This window comes from Entelurus aequoreus, linkage group LG14 (genome assembly GCF_033978785.1).
Source record: "Entelurus aequoreus isolate RoL-2023_Sb linkage group LG14, RoL_Eaeq_v1.1, whole genome shotgun sequence".
NCBI classification, from domain to species: Eukaryota; Metazoa; Chordata; class Actinopteri; order Syngnathiformes; family Syngnathidae; genus Entelurus; species Entelurus aequoreus.
In genome coordinates this window covers 37,623,624-37,643,649 of record NC_084744.1, presented here as the reverse complement: position 1 = coordinate 37,643,649, position 20,026 = coordinate 37,623,624, and the positions used below count along the sequence as shown (strand labels likewise).

Genomic DNA, 20,026 nt, shown 5'->3' with positions numbered 1-20,026 from the left:
TTGGATGGGACAAGTTTCAGATACTAAGTAGCAATGTTACATAACCCAGTCATGTTTTGTTTCACGTTCTATAAGGGAGTACGGCATTTTGTGGTTTTAGTTAGCTCCATTAGGCATCAATGCGAGTGTTTTAGCAACAATGTTGGTGTCAGGCCAGTCCAAGACAATCCCTTCCTAATGCCACTTTTCCAACGCACAGCTCTTCTCCTCTGTTTAGTGCACTTCAAAATTGTGTGGTGCTGAAGTGAAAAAAACATGCCGCATTGAAGGCATCATTCCGCAATGACACAAGCTAACAAACAACAACAATGGAGGCGAACAATGCATTTACTTCTAATCTTCTTAGCTATGCTCCTGTCATTTATGGGATCTTTAATTGGCATTTTTAGTGCTAGGTTCCTAAAAACAGCCGAGTAGTCTGTCTTATGAAGGATCTCTGACAGCATATTTGCAGTCGTTCAAGTTAGAAAAACAGCAGATCACGTCTCTTATAGAGAGGATCTTTGACTACTAAGCCGGTCAAGTGCGCCTGTCATTTAGAAGATCTTCAACTGAGACCATTTTTACCCAAGAGTCGACTTAGGGCACCAAGAAAATGAAGCACTTCAGCCAAGTAGAGTCAGTGAAATATAACACTGCAGCATGCACAGTCAAAAAGGTAAGCTAACTTTAATGTCTGCGGATGTTTATTGTCATGCTACAATGACAGAGTACCTTCTCGTACCGTATTTTTCGGACTATAAGGCGCACTTTGATGGTTTCCTGCTGGCCCCACTATGGACTGGACTCTCACTACTATGTTAGATCCACTATGGACTGGACTTTCACAATATTATGTCAGACCCACTCGACATCCATTGCTTTCGTTTTCCCCAGGGGAGGGGGGGGGGGCATATGCAGTCCTCTCCAAGGTTTCTCATAGTCATTCACATCGACGTCCCACTGTGGTGAGTTTTGCTTGCCTTTATGTGGGCTCTGTACCGAGGATGTCGTTGTGGCTTGTGCAGCCTTTTGAGACACTTGTGATTTAGGGCTATATAAATAAACATTGATTGATTGATTGATTGATTGATTGACTTATAATCCTTTTGCTTTCTCAAAAATCGACAGTGTGCCTTATTACGGCAACTGTATTCAGACGTACTGTGCTTCAACTAGGGCTGCAACTAACAACTAATTTGATAATCGATTAATCTGTTGATTATTACTTCGATTAATCGATTGATAATCGAATAAAAGAGACAAACTACATTTCTATCCTTTCCAGTATTTTATTGGGAAAAAAACAGCATACTGGCACCACACTTATTTTGATTATTGTTTCTCAGCTGTTTGTAAATTTTGCAGTTTATAAATAGATTTTTTTTTTTTTTTTTTTTTTTTTAAAGTAGCCTCTGCGCATGCGCATAGTATAGATCCAACGAATCAATGACTAAATTAATAGCCAACTATTGTTATAATCGATTTAATCGATTAGTTGTTGCAGCCCTAGCTTCAACGTATGTGAAGCACAGTACGTGCTTATGGTGTAAAAACCACAAAATACCACCTATTAGGAGACATTATCTGGTGTTTTGATTTGCCCTATTATGCAAAACCAACTTTTATTTCCTATTAGTATGTGCTGATTTGTATTTGGGATCAACGTAAGTCCCGAAAATTAGTGTATAGTTCAAACTTAATTTTGTCAGTAGACTCGCTATGGAAGTGCTAAAAACTAAAAGAAAGATGACGGGGAGTCAAAGTGGAGCAACATAAATAAGAACGCCCACGTCCTGAATAGATAGTCAGAAAGCAGCTAGAAAACGGTCTGTAAAACATACTTTATGCAAAATGTTAACTAAAAAAAACACAATTACATGTTATGTAGACCACAAGGAAGTGTTTTAAATGTAGAAAAGGCCCCTTTAACACGCCTTATAATCTGGTGCACTTTATGTATGACAATAGACCCGTTAATCGACAGTGCGCTTTATAATCCAGTGCGCCTATGGTCCGAAAAATACGGTACTCGTTTTGGCCAACGGGAAAGTGCCTGGGGCTGTGTACAGAAGTTTTTTTTTAGAATAATACAGGATGCAAAAGTTTCGATGAGGTAATGTAGCTAGTTTCTGCAATGCATTCCGAGCAGTCTTTCTTCTGCTCACCTTCCACATACCTGACATGCCAAGCGAACCTTGTCCTAGTACTATCACAGTGGCCTATAAAAGAAGGGTGGGTCGGCAAAAAAAAAAGGTGCGCCATACAAAGTGTGTTACCCATGTTCTGAAACCTGCAGAACGCCAGCTTAAATCTCTAAAGTTAACATGAATAAAAATGAATAAATCTGATGGGCATGGAAGAGAGATCCCAAATCTGGGCAGCATTGTAGTTCCTATGGAGAGACACTAGAAGCAACATAAGGGTACATTGACCAAATGCTTTTCATTGTTAAGCTGTCAACACAAACAACACAATCATAATATATTTAACACAATTATTTAACAAAAAAGCACACCCGCAAGAAAATAGGTCCAGTTGTGTTCACACATGCTCGATTTAAAAACAAGCTCCTGTGCATATATGTTGTAATTTAACCTGGATGTATTCAAGAAAATGTGGTTTATGGGGATATCAAATTAAACTGCATGTTATATTCCAAAGAAAATAGGGCCAAATGCGGAGCAAGCGGCGGAGGATGAGGAAGCACCGCGTCCGGCTGCTGGACAAAGACCCTGCGTCAAAAACCGCAAAAGTGACGAGAGCACACAGGCGTTTCTCCCCCAACTTTTACAGCTGTTTTCAAAGAACAACCCTCCCAAAAAAGAAGTTACCACAACAAGCAGGTGTGTTTTTCCGGGTAAAAAGTTGCTAAGTTGTGCTGTCTGTGCGTGCCTACCTTAGTGTTAGCTCCAGGGAGAAACAGCGACACTCAGCAACCAGAAGACAGCCGCCTAGCTAACAAGTAAGAAACTTGGATAATTGACGTTTAATTTACACCAAACAGTGTACTTTTACTGTTTTCACCCTTTTTTGGATAAATTGTAGACTAACTGTTCAAGCAATGCTGACTTGTTTCTCTGTGGCTGGTTTCAGTGCCTTCACCCTTCCACACTGCATTTACGAGGAACAAGCTCGCAATGGTTGACTTGTGTACATCCGGTAAGCACTTTCAATGTAAAACATTCAAGTGTACGTTCAAAATAAAAATGTTGTCAGAGTCCTAGTTCCATTAGGGTCTTTTTTACCAAGTAAATACAGGACCTGTATTACTTATAATTATACCTATTATTTTTACTACATTTTATTGCAAGAACTTAGAATTAATATAATTAAAAACGTGTAATCAACAATCTGTGAGCAATATGTGAACATAATATAAGACAATGTTCAAATATCGACTAAATAATGCACAAGCTGGTAGTGAGAATAATAGTGTGGTCTGGTCCATTTTGCTGCAGAGTCCTGATTTTGTAGTCATTAGCGCCCAAACTCTAAACATTTCAACGTAACTGCCCAGTGGCCTTCTGGTTAGAACAGTGGTTCTTAACCTGGGTTCGACCGAACCCTAGGGGTTCGGTGAGTCGGCCTCAGGGGTTCGGCGGAGCCTCCGCCGCTGAAGTCAAGACACACCCAACTCATCGTGTAAATAAAAACTTCTCCCTATTGGCGTATTATGGATACCCCCAAACAATGTTCCCTCTAATTTTCCATGTGATTTGCAGGTGTGTAATTTGTTGTGAGTTCATGCACTGTGTTTGTGTTGTTCTTTGAACAAGGCGATGTTCATGCACAGTTCATTTTGTGTACCCGTAAAAAAACATAGCTTTGTCTTGAATTTGAAAAAAAAAAACATTTTATTTTTCACTAAAGAAGGGTTCGGTGAAGGCGCATATGAAACTGGTGGGGTTCGGTACCTCCAACAAGGTTAAGAACCACTGGGTTAGAATGTCCGGCCTGAGATTGGGAAGTCGTGAGTTTAAACCAAGTCATACCAAAGACTATACAAATGGGACCCATTACCTCCCTGCTTGGCACCAGCATCAAGGGTTGGAATTGGGGGTTAAATCACCAAAATGATTCCCGACCCCTCACCACCCAAGGGGTGGAACAAGGGGATGGATCAAATGCGGAGGGTAATTTCACCACACCTAGAGTGTGTGACTATCAGTGGTACTTTAACTTTTTTTTATTTATTTTTTTAAATGTTGGTAGACTTTTGTTTTCGTGTCTCCCCATTATACGTATTTACACAGGATTGTATTTTTTAGAAAACCTCTAAAAGTATTACTTCTCTTTATTTACACACTGTCAACTTTGACCCAGAGCTGACATCATAAAATGTTAAATGTTTTTGTAGTTTAAGTACTGGGCAATGCAGGAAAACACAAATGCACCATTATATAATTAGTGGTTATATACAGAACACATTTCACAGTGATGATACAATATACAGTATTATGATGCAGCTTACTGGTTCCTAATGCTATAAAATGCATAATTTTAAATTCTGAATACAGTGTAGCATCCACGAGCTTAACTGTGGATTTCTGCATGATTATGATTTAATAATACCTTTTATTATTATTAATTATTATTATTATTATTATTATTAGCACTGTATCAGTGTCAAAAAAGGTATTTTAAACTTTTATTTTGAAGGTACCAGTGATTTCCGGTTTGAGTTGCCTGTGACGTGTGGTCTGTCCCACTAGTGACGTCACCATTGCCGGGACGGAAGAGCGACACATTGTGGATCATGATGTCTATGGAGGATTTTTCTGTGTGACAAAATTAAATAAATATAAAGCGAAATAAAAAAAACAATTTTAATATAAAATTATATGACAGATTTTTTTAAAGTCAATTGATCAATACAATTGTTGTATATCATTATATATATATATATATATATATATATATATATATATATATATATATATATATATATATATATATATATATATATATATAAAAATATACAGGCACGTGCACACATATGGGTGCCTGAGCCCCTGCCCTTTTTTGCCTCGTCTTAAAAAGTGCCCTCTGCCTGTGTGTGTGTTTTTTTTCTTTAAACAACATTAATAAATTCCTGTCAGGGATGTAAAAAAAATAAAAAAATAAAAACAGCGGTACAAAAACTCCACGTTTTCTTGTAATACCGGGTTGTTTGAGCCTGCCGCTTCCTTTAAACGTTTAGCCCCTCCTCGATCTGCGGGCTGCAGCCAGGGTTACTCAGACGTGACAGTGGAGCAACTTGAACCTGTGAGTTATGGTCTAGTCGCCGTCCACTTATTCAGCATCTAATATGGGTAATATTTCAGAAAAACGCTGTATTATTCTATTGGTCAATGTGTCAGCTTCTGTTTTTGCCGGACGTCGGAGCACCACTAACCACGTTAAACCCAGATTCCGAACTAACAAAGGTCTTAACTCATTCTCTTTCTATGCCACATCAATGTGGAATGCGCTCCCAACAGGTATAAAAGAAAGGGCATCTCTATCCTCCTTCAAAACCGCAATAAAAGTTCACCTCCAGGCAGCTACAACCCTAAACTAACACCCTCCCCGGATTGCTAATAATCAAATGTAAACAATCAAATGCAGATTCTTTTTCTTATGCCTTCTGATCTCTCTCTCTCTCTCTCTCTCTCTCTCTATGTCCACTACTTGCTGTCCATATCCACCCCCCCCCCCTCCCTCCACACCCCTGATTGTAAATAATGTAAATAATTCAATGTGATTATCTTGTGTGATGACTGTATTATGATGATAGTATATATGATAGTATATATCTGTATCATGAATCAATTTAAGTGGACCCCGACTTAAACAAGTTGAAAAACGTATTCGGGTGTTACCATTTAGTGGTCAATTGTACGGAATATGTACTTCACTGTGCAACCTACTAATAAAAGTCTCAATCAATCAATCAATCAAACACGGCGCATCAATTGAGCACGGCACATAAGTCCGCACAGAGCAGAGCGGATCGTGCGGGACAGGAAGTAATGTACAAAATAAAACACCGGGTTGATTTTCAAAATAAAATGCACGTTTACGGTGGATTACATTTCTCTCACAGTAGAGTTTTAGATATAAGGTTATTGTGACTTTGCTATTACTGTGTGGGTTAACAAAATAATAATAATAATAATGATAATAATAACAATAATAAGAAGAAGAACAATGATAATGATAATAATAATAATTATTATTATTATTATTATTAATAATAATAATAATTTCAGCATTCTGGGGATATAAGATGTAGGTTATCTGTTAGGAATATTGCCATCTGTATTTAAACTTGATTCATGTTGATTATGCCTGCAGCCCAATGCCAAAAAAAGAAAGGATACAGCCCTCTACTGGCCCCTGGTCCATATTTTTGGCCCTGTATTGGGTTTCAGTTGTTTAGTCTGAGCATTAAGTGAGATAGACCATAAGTTACAACTTGATGGTGTTTTCATCAAGTTAAGGGAAGAAGGACAGATTTTCACATTGAAGTTTTTTCCATTTGGGTATTTATTTTTGTATTTTTTTTCAAAGTTCATGTTGCACTGTTCAATGTTCAATATTAAAGTGCTTATCTTTAACAAAAAATAGCCTAATAATAAACCAGTGTTTTGTTGCTTTTCATGTCTTCCAAGCCTATGATAATGTGAATTAACTCATTATGACCATAATTTGTTGACACAAAAGAAATGGCAATCACTTTTACCTACAAAGGACACACAGCTAAGTAGTTAGCTTCCTATTAGCAAATTTAATTTTACATTAATTTCCATATTGTGTAAAGGACCAAAAAAAAAATTCCTGCCCTTTTCTGACTTTGAGCCCCTGCCCCTCTATAATCATGTGCACGTCCCTGTGTGTGTATATATATATATATATATATATATATATATATATATATATATATATATATATATATATATATATATATATATATATATATATATATATATATATATATATATATATATATATATATATTTCATGACCATTTTATCATTATTTGTTAAAATTATTCATATGCAACAATTATTAATTCATTACTATATTTTATTAATTGTATTTTAATTTGATATATTTCAATACTTTTCATATATTTTTGTTTAGTAATTTAATATTTATTTTCAAAAAAATACATAATTATAAAAAAGTATCTTTTTTATTTATCGCAATTATTAAGCTACATTATTTATTATTTAAATAGTCTTTTATATAATTATGCTGTCTGTCAAAGTCACCCATCAAAAATAATAATAACAATTAATGTGTATTTTGCCTTAAATGTATTTAATAGTGGCACAAAATACCCTCCAAATATGTCACTGCCGTGCCCATGACAACTTTTTGCAAGGTAAGTCTGTAAGATTGTCAAAAATTGAAAAAAAAGAAAATAAAAAAATAGGTAGTTTGAGCCATATTTTCTTACCAAAGTTGTGCAACTTTTGGTATCACTGTATATCATTATGATGAATATACTGGTGTCCTAATTCTTTAGTTGATTACTGTGTGAATAGCAATGAGGGGAAATGGAAGAAGTGGTGTTTTATTGGTTTGTAGGTTTGTTTGGCTTTGTCGAGATTGTCACTCCCAGCTCCAGTTTCAATCACAAGAGGGCAGAGCATCCCTGAAGCTGAGCTGGGCCTCCATAGTCACTCATCAGCAGTGTTGGGCTGCATGTCTCATGACTTGTGGAACTTCAGGGAGGAAGAGGGAAGGGGGTTAGCCATGTTTAAGTAGCCAAACCTTGGTGGACCTAATCACCTTTACGCTCATGAGCATGACATTCATGCCATTGCTAATTGGAAAGCAGTGACATAAGAAATACTAAGCAGAAGCACATGCTTATTCTTTGCGAATCAGTGTTTACTATTACATACAGATTGCTCTAGCACAGCTGGTAAAAAAAAAGTAGTGGTACACATGTTTGCATTGCTACACCACTTTTTGCAAAAGTCCCCACAAGCTCTAAAATATTACTATCATTATTGTCAGCTTTTATGGTACAGATGTTGTAATATTATTTGAATCTCTGTACTATTCCCCATGTAAAATAAATTGTGTAATATTTTGAAATATCTACCGGTTATTATGTTAGCTGTACACTGTAAAAAATGACGTTAAAAACTACAGCAAGCAATTGTTAAATAGCAACGTTAAAGAAACAGTAGATAACCTAAATTAGTATGATTATAATACATAGAAAACACATGACTTTACTGTGAAAATAATGAGAAATTGTACAATGCATTTGCAAATACCGTAATGTCACAAACATGCAAATATTCCAGAAATTAATGTTATTAAGTCTAAATTAAAGATTTTGCAGATTGTACATTTAAATTTACAGCATGCCTTAACTTTTGGCCAAAAACATGTTTTCTTGTATTTTTTTGGCAAGTGGTTTCAGACATTGAGGGGTTATGTTTATGTTCTTGATTGCAAACTGCATCGAAATGAACTGTGTTTATTTTTATAAATATATTTTATAAATATTATAAATATTTAATATTTTTATTTTATAAAAATGTGTGTTTAATTGTGTTGGAACTGGTTGCAGGCATTTATTTAACATATACGGAGCATTTAAAGCTAATTTTTAATAGCTCACTTGAAAGAACATGTTGCGGAAAGCCATGTTGTGGAAGGCCATGTTGTGAGTTGTCCAGTGAAAGGTTGTACAAATACTTTCAAGTTAAAATCTTCATGTACCGCTCACATGTCTCGGAAACACAGGCATTTTGTAGATACTAGTATTGGTGAAAGGGCAGCACTAAGACACATGGTTAAGGCTCGTGCCTCACAGTGAGGAGGTCCTGGGTTCGGTTGCCAGGTTAGGGGGTTTTCTGTGTGGATTTTGCATGTTCTCCTCGTGACTGTATGGGTTTTCTCCATAACAACTATTGCAACAACACGTCATCAGTCGGGTGAAACTAACCTGTCTCACGACGGTCTAATTCCAGCTCACGTTCCCTATTCCTGGCAACCACAGCTGCTAGTATTTTACCGTAAATTCTATAGTTTTTTTGTAAACAGGTTGACAATATATCAGTTTTTTTCATAGTAATTTACCGTAAGCAAAAACAATTATCAACTGTAAAATTAACAAAGTCAACATCAACATAATGTAATGTCATATATATCATGACTGTATTTTTTACGGTTAATTCATGGCAACCACAGCTGCCTGTATTTTACCGTACAATGTGCAGATTTTTTTTTTTTTTTTTTTACATTGTAGGACAATCGTTTATGAATACAACATTACGTTTCAATCAAAATCATTTTAGGTCATTACGTTTTTATTGATCAAGTTATTTTGATATGTTGTACATATGTATGTCGAGTTTACTGGATATTCATTGTTTTGTCATAGTACTACACTACATACTGTCATAAACTAATTTAAAAAAAAAAAATTTTCATTTTACTTTATAGAGATTTTTTAAAATAAATAAAGTATATCAAATAACTGATTAATTATTGAAATGAAATGAATTGTGATGGTAAATAAACTCAAACTCATGGTTAATATGATATATTATTAATTGTAACAATTTTTGTATCTATTATCAAATGCACATTTAATTTGTAATAAATATAAAAAAATAATATAATATAAATATGAAAATATTATGATTGTTAATTTGTTTACTTCACATTTCTGTTTATCAAAAACAAATATAAATACTTTTTTTCAATTTTAAGTTGTGCTCAACTGAAGTTTTACAAAATGTACAATACGCTTTTGAAGTCTTACAAAAATGTTCAGCTAAAGATGCAGTCACGTGCCACAAAAATACACAGCCAAAAAATTGTTTATATCACGCTTTCGTTGTCGGTCATTAAAGAGGAGACGGGGTGTCTGAAATTCTGAATGTTTCCCAAGCCTGCTTGCTATACAGTGATGAAATGTTTTGTCATGGTGATAGTTTGACCCTGGGACAGGTTATTTCCATAAATTCCCATGGGAAAAGAGTCATACAATAGGATCCAATGGGTTTCAGAGGTTCCACTGAAGTTTGGCGTGAGAATTTTCCTGGTTATCTCTGCTGGCTGTCGCTTCATAAAAAAAAATGCAAAATCAATCTCCTCACACCTCCTTACGTTCACCCAAGGACGACGATATCTTCATTTATCAAGTCAGAGTTACACCGAACTCAGCTCGCTCTCTCGCTCTCTCTCTCTCTCTCTTACGCCGTGATGTCTTGCATTTCCGTTTCCATCCTACTTCCCTAAACTCTCACCTGCTGGAGCTAGATGATGGCAGTGAGTGACTGCTGAGTGGGCTGCAGCTACAGTTACAGCATTCAAGGAGCTGCGGGTTTATTTTGGCCCAGAGGATGGCACGCCTTTAAGCCCACCTGACTGGAGGTGATGATGTGGCTCTGACTTAGTGGTTTCTGTGCAATATGTTTTTGTTTTATTATTTATGTATACCTAGTGAAATCATTTAGTGTGCAATATGTATTATTTATTTCTCATTTTTAGTTTTTAAATGTTTTTCTATTATTCTTTTATTACATTTTACTTTTATTGTTGTGTATAGAATCTGCACCGCAACCACATAATTTCCCCATTGTGGGATGAATAACGTCTATCACATCCTAAACACCAGCTTTCATATTAGGTACCGTAGGTCAGGGGTCCCCAAACTACGGTCCGCGGGCTGGATCCGGACCGCCAGCATCCAAAATCTGGCCTGCAGGAAGTACCAAGTTAAAAAAAATTATATATATATATATATATATATGTATATATATATTTATTTTTTTTAATTATTAATTTTTTTAATCTGTTCTTTCTAATCCATGTTCTACCGCTTGTTACTCTTGGTGTCTCCTAGCCGCTCAGGCAAATCATATTGTCTAAAAATGCATTTTCCCTCAATAACGTGACATCATCGCACTCGGAATATATATATATATATATATATATATATATATATATATATATATATATATATATATATATATATATATATATATATATATATATATATATATATATATATATATATATATATATATGTGTGTATATATATATATATGTGTATATGTATGTGTATGTGTGGGAAAAAATCACAAGACTATTTCATCTCAACAAGCCTGTTTCATGAGGGGTTTCCTCAATCCTCAGGAGATTTTAATGGAAGCATTCACATACCATGGTTTATATAGGGCACAGAGCGGGTGGGTACAGGCAGGCGTGGGGGTGTGGTGATTGGCTCATGTGTTACCTAGGAGGTGTTTCCTTCTGTGACGGCATGCTGATACAATTTCGCTGCGCTTGTTGAGGGATGACAAGTCTGGACGGTATATAATAACCACTGTTGTAAGGTGTGCTGGATGCTGTTTATATATATATAAAAATAATATATGTATATATATATATATGTGTGTATATATATATATATATATATATATATATATATATATATATATATATATATATATATATATATATATATATATATATATATATATATATATATATATAAAACCTATCATAGTACATTTAACTGTAACAAACCTGGTCAGTCACAGAAGTCCCCTGTGGCGCGCTGTGTTACTGTAGGTGTACATTTATGTTTTAAATGTGTTATTTTGCACACAAAAAAGTAAATGTTGAGCAATTTATTCCTCATAACTAATTTTAGTATCAAAGATACATCAAATCTCATTAAAATTTAATTAAAAAAAATATAAACAGGTTGATTGGCAACACTAAATTGGCCCTAGTGTGTGCATGTGAGTGTGAATGTTGTCTGTCTATCTGTGATGAGGTGGCGACTTGTCCAGGGTGTACCCCGCCTTCCGCCCGAATGCAGCTGAGATAGGCTCCAGCACCCCTCGCGACCCCAAAAGGGACAAGCAGTAGGAAATGGATGGATGGATGGATGGATAAACATCGTTTTACACTGATAAAAAGTGTGACACTCTTTTGTAAATAGAAAAATAATAATAATAATTGACTAATAAGAATTAGTTTTAAAACAGTCCTCTCTAACATGCTGTCCATGCTTTGACCTTTGCAAATAAGACGACATCTAACAATTGATCAAGAGTACCTTGTCATGCTCTCAGAGGAAAGTAAGTGGCCAATGAGCTTAGAGTGTGGCAGAGTGTCATCAGCGAGTTACAATACGGCTATTGAAAGATTGCAAAACTGTTTTGGAATTTTGCCATCCAACAACGAAGAGCTTTGAAATTAATCAAATTCAATATTTAAAGATAGTAGTACACTTTATGTTCATCTTGAAATGTCACCTTTTTTGAGTAGTGTATATTTAGACGGAAACTGGAGTAGCCAATATAATTCTGTAGGCATATACCCTATAGCTTCAACCTGGGCTTTTTTTCCACAGAACTCACTGAAACTATGCACTCACCAGTTATTAATGCGCATATAAGTTGCAATGTTTCAAGCAGCAAAACCAGCGAGAATAAAGCGAGGGGTTTCATATCCATTGATAGAACCTGTTAGCAGCTAGCAGCCATGACAGCTGCAACAGGCAGAATTAGCCAGATAAACACAGCCAGGAACAGAGAGCTCCAGTTGTTGGCAAAGACAAGTTTGTGAGGACAGGCCGGGTCACTTAGTTTTTAAAAACTGGGAGGGTTTGAGGTTCAGTGGTTTTGTGGTTTGTAACGTGGTATTTACTGCAAATGTCTTGTTGTGTACCTTTTTAGGGGCATCTTAGATTAGTCAGTTATACCGCGATTCGATTCAGAGCGGTCTGATTTGACTATGAACCTCTCAATCGAATCATCGAACATAGAACCCTCATCTTGCAGTAGAGGGGCTAGTTGAGTACGTTGAAATGATGTTGCAAGATGGGTTACATTAGAACCGCCGCCAAACACGTAGCCCGCAGTGCCACCAGGTTGTAGTTTCAACCAGATCTCCCGAGAAAGAAACTTCCCAAAATTCCTTTCCTCTGGCAATGGTTATGATCCTTCCACAGGTTCATCTACGGAAATCTTGTCACAATAGTCAAGTTTGATTGTCTTCTCGGCACTCCACCAGAGCCGAAAACCGACCCCAGCGGGGCTGATCCAAGTACCTGTCTAAAATATTTAATCTCTGCCATGTTTATTTGTTTATATTGAGTGTTTTAGCCTGAAAAAGAACAACTGTCATATTTAATCTAAATTAGTTTCCCAGTACGAACTTTTTCACTTCTGATACGATACTGAAATCGGAGCCTTGAATATTGGCCGATACGATATTGATCCGATACGGTATCAGTACGAATCATAAACATACTTTTTTTATTTTGTTGTGTGGAGTGTTGGAAAAGGTTCGATCAAGTCAAATTACTCAAACACAGAACAATGCTAGGTAACTAAACTATTTCGTCCATAAAGCTCTCTAAATATCCAGAAACCGCCAACAATACTCCATTTAAATTTTGTGACGTGAATATTAACCAAGTGTTAGTGATATTGTTATTACAAGTGCTAACAAAGACAAACAATTTTTAGCGGCGCATTGTCACAGAGAGCTAACAAGCTTGTGGCTGCTATATTGACGCCATGAGCTGGTGAGCAGCTTTTTCGCTTTGTGAAAGTTTATTCTAGATCATAAGTAATGCCTCTCACCTTGCTAGTAGGAAGATGAGGACATAATTCGAAAGGTTGGTCAATTTTGGCATCCAATTTAGACCCTGGAATGGCGAGAAAGACCCGAAAAAGACGCCTGGTTTCACCGCCCTTTGTTCTTTGCGAGCATTCTTTCTTTATTCTTTATGAAGTCATTTCTCATCCAAACGGGAATATACAACATCCTAACATTCTGCATCCTTGTGACAGCAGACATTGTACAGTAAGTGATGTTTATTATGTTTGCTGGCTCTCATGGAGTCTGCAGTGAGCAGTAATCAGTGATGTTGTCGAAGGAAACGTGATGCATTTTTTAAATTAATGCTTAAAATGAGCAAAATACGTAAATATTACATGTTATTATGAATGTGCCTGTTACTATATACTATACAGTGTGTATATAAAACCTTGATGGAGGTGTTAGGATGTTTTTTTCAGCGCTTTATAGGCAGGAAAAGGTGACACCCATAGGCTCCATTGTAAGCAGACTTTTGATTGCATTTACTTAATATTTAGATTGCATAAATAATGAAAAACAAATGTCTTCTTGTCTAACATATTGATTGTGAATGATAGGCAAAAAAAAAAAGTGCAATTCCATTTTAGGTTGAAGTGAAGTGGTAATTGTTTGTTTTTTTGGTGACTATTTTTTTGTGCTGTTGTGTGCTTAGCTGCTGTGTAGCTGCTAGTTCCTAGTAGCCTATAGCCCACAGCATGCCGTGTTTACCTTTTGTAAATAACCTGACTAAAATATAAGAAAAAAACAACCTTGTGCGCTTATTGGAGGACATGTAGATGTTAACTGGCTGTCAAGCTTCGCACAAGTAAAGACACTGCAGGACTGCTTCTATCAGAGCGCTTAGATCAGACATTTTAGATGCAAACCGATATAATCTGGTGCTTGTTTTTTTTTTGTAATTATTATTATTATTTTTAATTTTTTGCTAATACCAGACACATATGGGACACTCCTATATGTTTGTGGTAGGTTTATAAAAAAAAACTAAATTAAACTATGAAAGGACTATGAAAATCCTTAGTAGAAGACAAGCCCAATGCCTTTAATAACTCCTGACCGTGTAAACCAGGGGTGTCCAAACTTTTTCCACTGAGGGCCGCAAACGGAAAAATTAAAGCATGTGGGGGCCATTTTGATATTTTTCATTTTTCATGCACTGAGGCAAGATGGCGGCGCATGGCTATGCTGCGGCTCGATAACGCTCTTGGGAGTGTAGAGCGATTTGGCAAAAAACACCCGTCATTTCTGTCAATTTCATGGCTGGCTCAAAGCGTGAACACTCTGTGATCACATACGACCGACAGACAATTCTGGATGTGGATGGATCGGGTCGTTATAGACTAAAAGATGCATGTACGGTGGACCTCCTCGCTAGCATGGGAATACTTCACGGGCTACATCGAGCGGCCTTTGTAGCAGCGGAGTCAAGTGCTAGCGGTGACCGCCAATGGAGACGACGTAAGCGGTGCGAGCGGAAGCAGAAGCGGGGATGCCGAGCGGGGCTAACAACAAAGAGAAAAGCTAACCAAAGACGCGTGGAGTCTCCGGGTAAGAAGCCATTTAAACTAGAACTAGCCGGCGTCAGGCTGGATAATCCCTGCACACATAGCAATTCTCTTAGAATAAAACACAACTCACATAATGTTTTTTCTTTTATGACCGTGTCAGAGGCAGACATACATTGTACTGAGGTAGCTAACTATGATGCGTTCAGTTTATCGCAACATCAAGCAAACAATCTGAATATCCCCGTCGTATCAATTCCTAGATATGGTCGAAACTATTTAAAGTGCACTACGCATAATAAACGCAACATTATTAATATTGCTACTTCAGATAATTTCAACAAACAATCCTCAAAACAGCCCACTACCTATAATATGGGCTTTTTAAACATAAGATCATTATCTTCCAAAACGTTATTAGTTAATGAAGTCATTAGAGACAACAAACTTGACGTCGTTGGTGAGACCTGGCTCAAACCAGACAATTTTTTTGTGCTAAATGAGGCATCTCCTCCTAACTATACCAATACACATGTTGCTCGACCTCTTAAAAGGGGAGGGGGTGTCGCACTAATATACAATGAAAACTATAATCTTACACCTAACCTAAATAATAAATATAACTCGTTTGAGGTGCTCACTCTGAGGTTTGTCACACCGCTGCCTCTCCACCTGGCTGTTATCTACCGCCCCCCTGGGCCCTATTCGGACTTCATCAGTGAATTCTCAGAGTTTGTTGCTGATCTAGTGACGCAAGCCGACAATATAATCATAATGGGGGACTTTAATATCCATATGAATACCCCATCGGACCCTCCATGCGTGGCGCTCCAGACTATAATTGATAGCTGTGGTCTTACACAAATAATAAATGAACCCACGCATCGCAACGGTAATACGATAGATCTAGTGCTTGTTAGGGGTGTCACCACCTCTAAAGTTACGATACTCCCGTACACTAAAGTAATGTCCGATCATTACCTTATAAAATTCAAAGTTCTGACTCATTGTCAACAAACTAATAATAATAATAATAACTACTATAGCAGTTGCAACATTAATGCTGCCACAACAACGACTCTTACTGACCTACTGCCTTCGGTAATGGCACCATTCCCAAATGATGTGGGCTCTATTGATAACCTCACTAACAACTTTAATGACGCCCTGCGCGACACCATTGATAGTGTAGCACCGCTAAAGCTAAAAAGGGCCCCTAAAAGGCGTACCCCATGGTTTACAGAAGAAACTAAAGCCCAGAAATTATCATGTAGAAAGCTGGAACGCAAATGGCGTGCGACTAAACTTGAGGTTTTCCATCAAGCATGGTGTGATAGTTTAATAACTTATAAACGCATGCTTACCTCAGCTAAAGCTAAATATTACTCAAATCTCATCCACCTCAACAAAAATGATCCTAAATTTCTGTTTAGTACAGTAGCATCGCTAACCCAACAAGGGACTCCTCCCAGTAGCTCCACCCACTCAGCAGATGACTTTATGAATTTCTTTAATAAGAAAATTGAAGTCATTAGAAAAGAGATGAAAGACAATGCATCTCAGCTACAACTGGGTTCTATTAACACAAATACGACTGTATATACGACGGATACCGCCCTCCAAAATAGTTTCTCTCTCTTTGATGAAATAACATTGGAGGAAATGTCAAAATGTGTAAATGGGACACAACAAACAACATGTTTACTTGACCCAATTCCTGGGAAACTTATCAAGGAGCTTTTTGTATTATTAGGTCCATCAGTGTTAAATATTATAAACTTATCACTTTCCTCTGGCACTGTTCCCCTAGCATTCAAAAAAGCGATTATTCATCCTCTACTCAAAAGACCTAACCTCGATCCTGATCTCCTGGTAAACTACCGGCCGGTGTCCCACCTTCCGTTTATCTCGAAAATCCTCGAAAAAATTGTAGCACAGCAGCTAAATGAACACTTAGCGTCTAACAATCTCTGTGAACCTTTTCAGTCCGGTTTCAGGGCAAATCACTCTACGGAGACAGCCCTCGCAAAAATGACTAATGATGTATTGCTAACGATGGATTCTGATGCTTCATCTATGTTGCTGCTTCTTGATCTTAGCGCCGCTTTCGATACTGTTGATCATAATATTTTATTAGAGCGTATCAAAACGCGTATTGGGATGACAGACTTAGCCTTGTCTTGGTTTAACTCTTATCTTACTGACAGGATGCAGTGTGTCTCCCATAACAATGTGACCTCGGACTATGTTAAGGTAACGTGCGGAGTTCCCCAGGGTTCGGTTCTTGGCCCTGCACTCTTTAGTATTTACATGCTGCCGCTAGGTGACATCATACGCAAATACGGTGTTAGCTTTCACTGTTATGCTGATGACACCCAACTCTACATGCCCCTAAAGCTGACCAACACGCCGGATTGTAGTCAGCTGGAGGCGTGTCTTAATGAAATTAAACAATGGATGTCCGCTAACTTTTTGCAACTCAACGCTAAGAAAACGGAAATGCTGATTATCGGTCCTGCTCAACACCGACATCTATTTAATAATACCACCTTAACATTTGACAACCAAACAATTAAACAAGGCGACTCGGTAAAGAATCTGGGTATTATCTTCGACCCAACTCTCTCGTTTGAGTCACACATTAAGAGTGTTACTAAAACGGCCTTCTTTCATCTCCGTAATATTGCTAAAATTCGTTCCATTTTGTCCACAAGCGATGCTGAGATCATTATCCATGCGTTCGTTACATCTCGTCTCGATTACTGTAACGTTTTATTTTCGGGCCTCCCTATGTCTAGCATTAAAAGATTACAGATGGTACAAAATGCGGCTGCTAGACTTTTGACAAAAACAAGAAAGTTTGATCATATTACGCCTATACTGGCTCACTTGCACTGGCTTCCTATGCACCTAAGATGCGACTTTAAGGTTTTACTACTTACGTATAAAATAATACACGGTCAAGCTCCTGCCTATCTTGACGATTGTATTGTACCATTTGTCCCGGCAAGAAATCTGCGTTCAAAGAACTCCGGCTTATTAGTGATTCCCAGAGCCCAAAGAAAGTCTGCAGGCTATAGAGCGTTTTCTATTCGGGCTCCAATACTATGGAATGCCCTCCCGGTAAAAGTTAGAGATGCTACCTCAGTAGAAGCATTTAAGTCTCATCTTAAAACTCATTTGCAGAGGTGTGGACTCGAGTCACATGACTTGGACTTGAGTCAGACTCGAGTCATGAATTTGATGACTTTAGACTCGACTTGACAAAATGTAAAGAGACTTGCAACTCGACTTAGACTTTAACATCAATGACTTGTGACTTCACTTGGACTTGAGGCTTTTGACTTGACATGACTTGCTACTTTCCCCAAAACCCAAACCTTAAAAAGTTATTTGGGAGCGCTCCGTATCTTTCATTTTGTATGTGTGTATATCAGCGTGTGTGCTGCCTGTCAGCTGCTTGTCAGCGTGTGTGCTGTCAGTACAACAGCCAATCAAATTAGATCTACGTTGTTTTCATCACACAGCATTCATCCAATCAAATTGCAGGACAACCAATGAACAAGAGTTGTCAAACAACGCGCCAGTGAGAAAGATTTATACCAAAGTTGGTTTCGTTCGGGTATAAAAACTACGACTTGGTCAACAAAAAACGAATTGAAGTATGCTAAACATGCAGTTCGAATATTACAGACTGAGACGCAACAACTTCCAACTTCGTTCGACATTTGAAGTTGCACACAGAACGGTAAGTTTTGAATGTAAGCTAACGTTTATTAGCTAAGTAACATGACTTTAATTTGCTGTGTGGTTAAATGAGTGAGGCTGTAAACTCACTGCTAACGTTATAACCATAGACATCTTATAAGGGTACGCAGCATAGAGCGCTACTGCCTACTGCCGCAGACGAGACGCGGGGCCGCCATCTTGGAGTGGTGATCCGCTCCACTCAGTGCAATTCATTTGGCAGGAGCAATGAACTGTCAGCACAATTTAATTCATTTTACCTCACTGAATACCACTGATTTTGACGCGTTTTTTTGTCATACGTGTATCTATGATAAAGGACACATGTTTTGGCGTGTTTTATTATTCATAGTTTGCTTAACAGTAATAGAATAATCTTATATGCTATAAGTGACCAGACGTCCGAGATCAAAACTGGGAATATAATCCCAGAGAAAGGGGAAAAAAACGGTCAGCAATTTTTAAATTGAAGAAAAAATATGATTAGGTTATATATACATGCGTATATCCTACATAAACAATGTATGAATACATTAGATATCTATATATCTTATAGACTGTATCTCTGTTGCTGCAGCAGCAGAGAGTTTATTCTGTTTTGACACTTTGTATTGATATTTTGTATTACATTCTTCCCTTAAATGATCATGTTTACAGTCATTGTTTTATATGTATTTTTTATGTATGTCGCTTTGGATAAAAGCGTCTGCCAAATACTTAAACATAAACATATATAAACACCTGAAAGTCTTTATATCAGCTAAAACCACCAATCTGTTTCTCTGGATTCGTAATAAAACCAAATTCTGTCTTACCCAACAATGTTAGTATTTGAATATTGTTACTTGAAGACTTATTCCTGGTTACAATTATACTGTTAAGAAAGTATTGTTTTATATTTTGCCTAAAATGAGAATGCATCATAATCAGTGGCGGCTGGTGAATTTTGTTTTAGGTGGGGCTGAAAGTTTGTAAATCAAACCCCTGTAGGGGGGTCATCCTCCCCCAGAAGATTACTTTGTGATTTTCACATATAAATACTGAAGATCTTTGCTCCTTCTCAACTCTGTGCTAATATTCTTTTCACAAAACAAACCAATAATATGTTAATGTCAAATCTTACTTGTGAAAAGTAATCCCCCGATTCCTATTTT

The 20,026-nt window shown here is 37.1% G+C and overlaps 2 protein-coding genes across 4 annotated transcripts in view; one reads left to right on the top strand and one right to left on the bottom strand.

Annotated features, from left to right (window-relative positions):
• The window catches only part of nck2a (NCK adaptor protein 2a), a 63,631-nt gene extending 60,496 nt beyond the window's left edge, over nucleotides 1–3,135 (bottom strand). For all 3 annotated transcript variants that reach the window (XR_009828648.1, XR_009828649.1, XM_062069809.1), the window contains exon 1: nucleotides 2,879–3,135. The gene's annotated coding sequence lies outside the window, so the exon portion shown is untranslated. The remainder of the gene's footprint in view (nucleotides 1–2,878) is intronic.
• The window catches only part of fhl2a (four and a half LIM domains 2a), a 68,322-nt gene continuing 50,968 nt past the window's right edge, over nucleotides 2,673–20,026 (top strand). The window contains exons 1-2 of the mRNA XM_062069812.1: nucleotides 2,673–2,944; nucleotides 3,076–3,141. The gene's annotated coding sequence lies outside the window, so the exon portion shown is untranslated. The remainder of the gene's footprint in view (nucleotides 2,945–3,075; nucleotides 3,142–20,026) is intronic.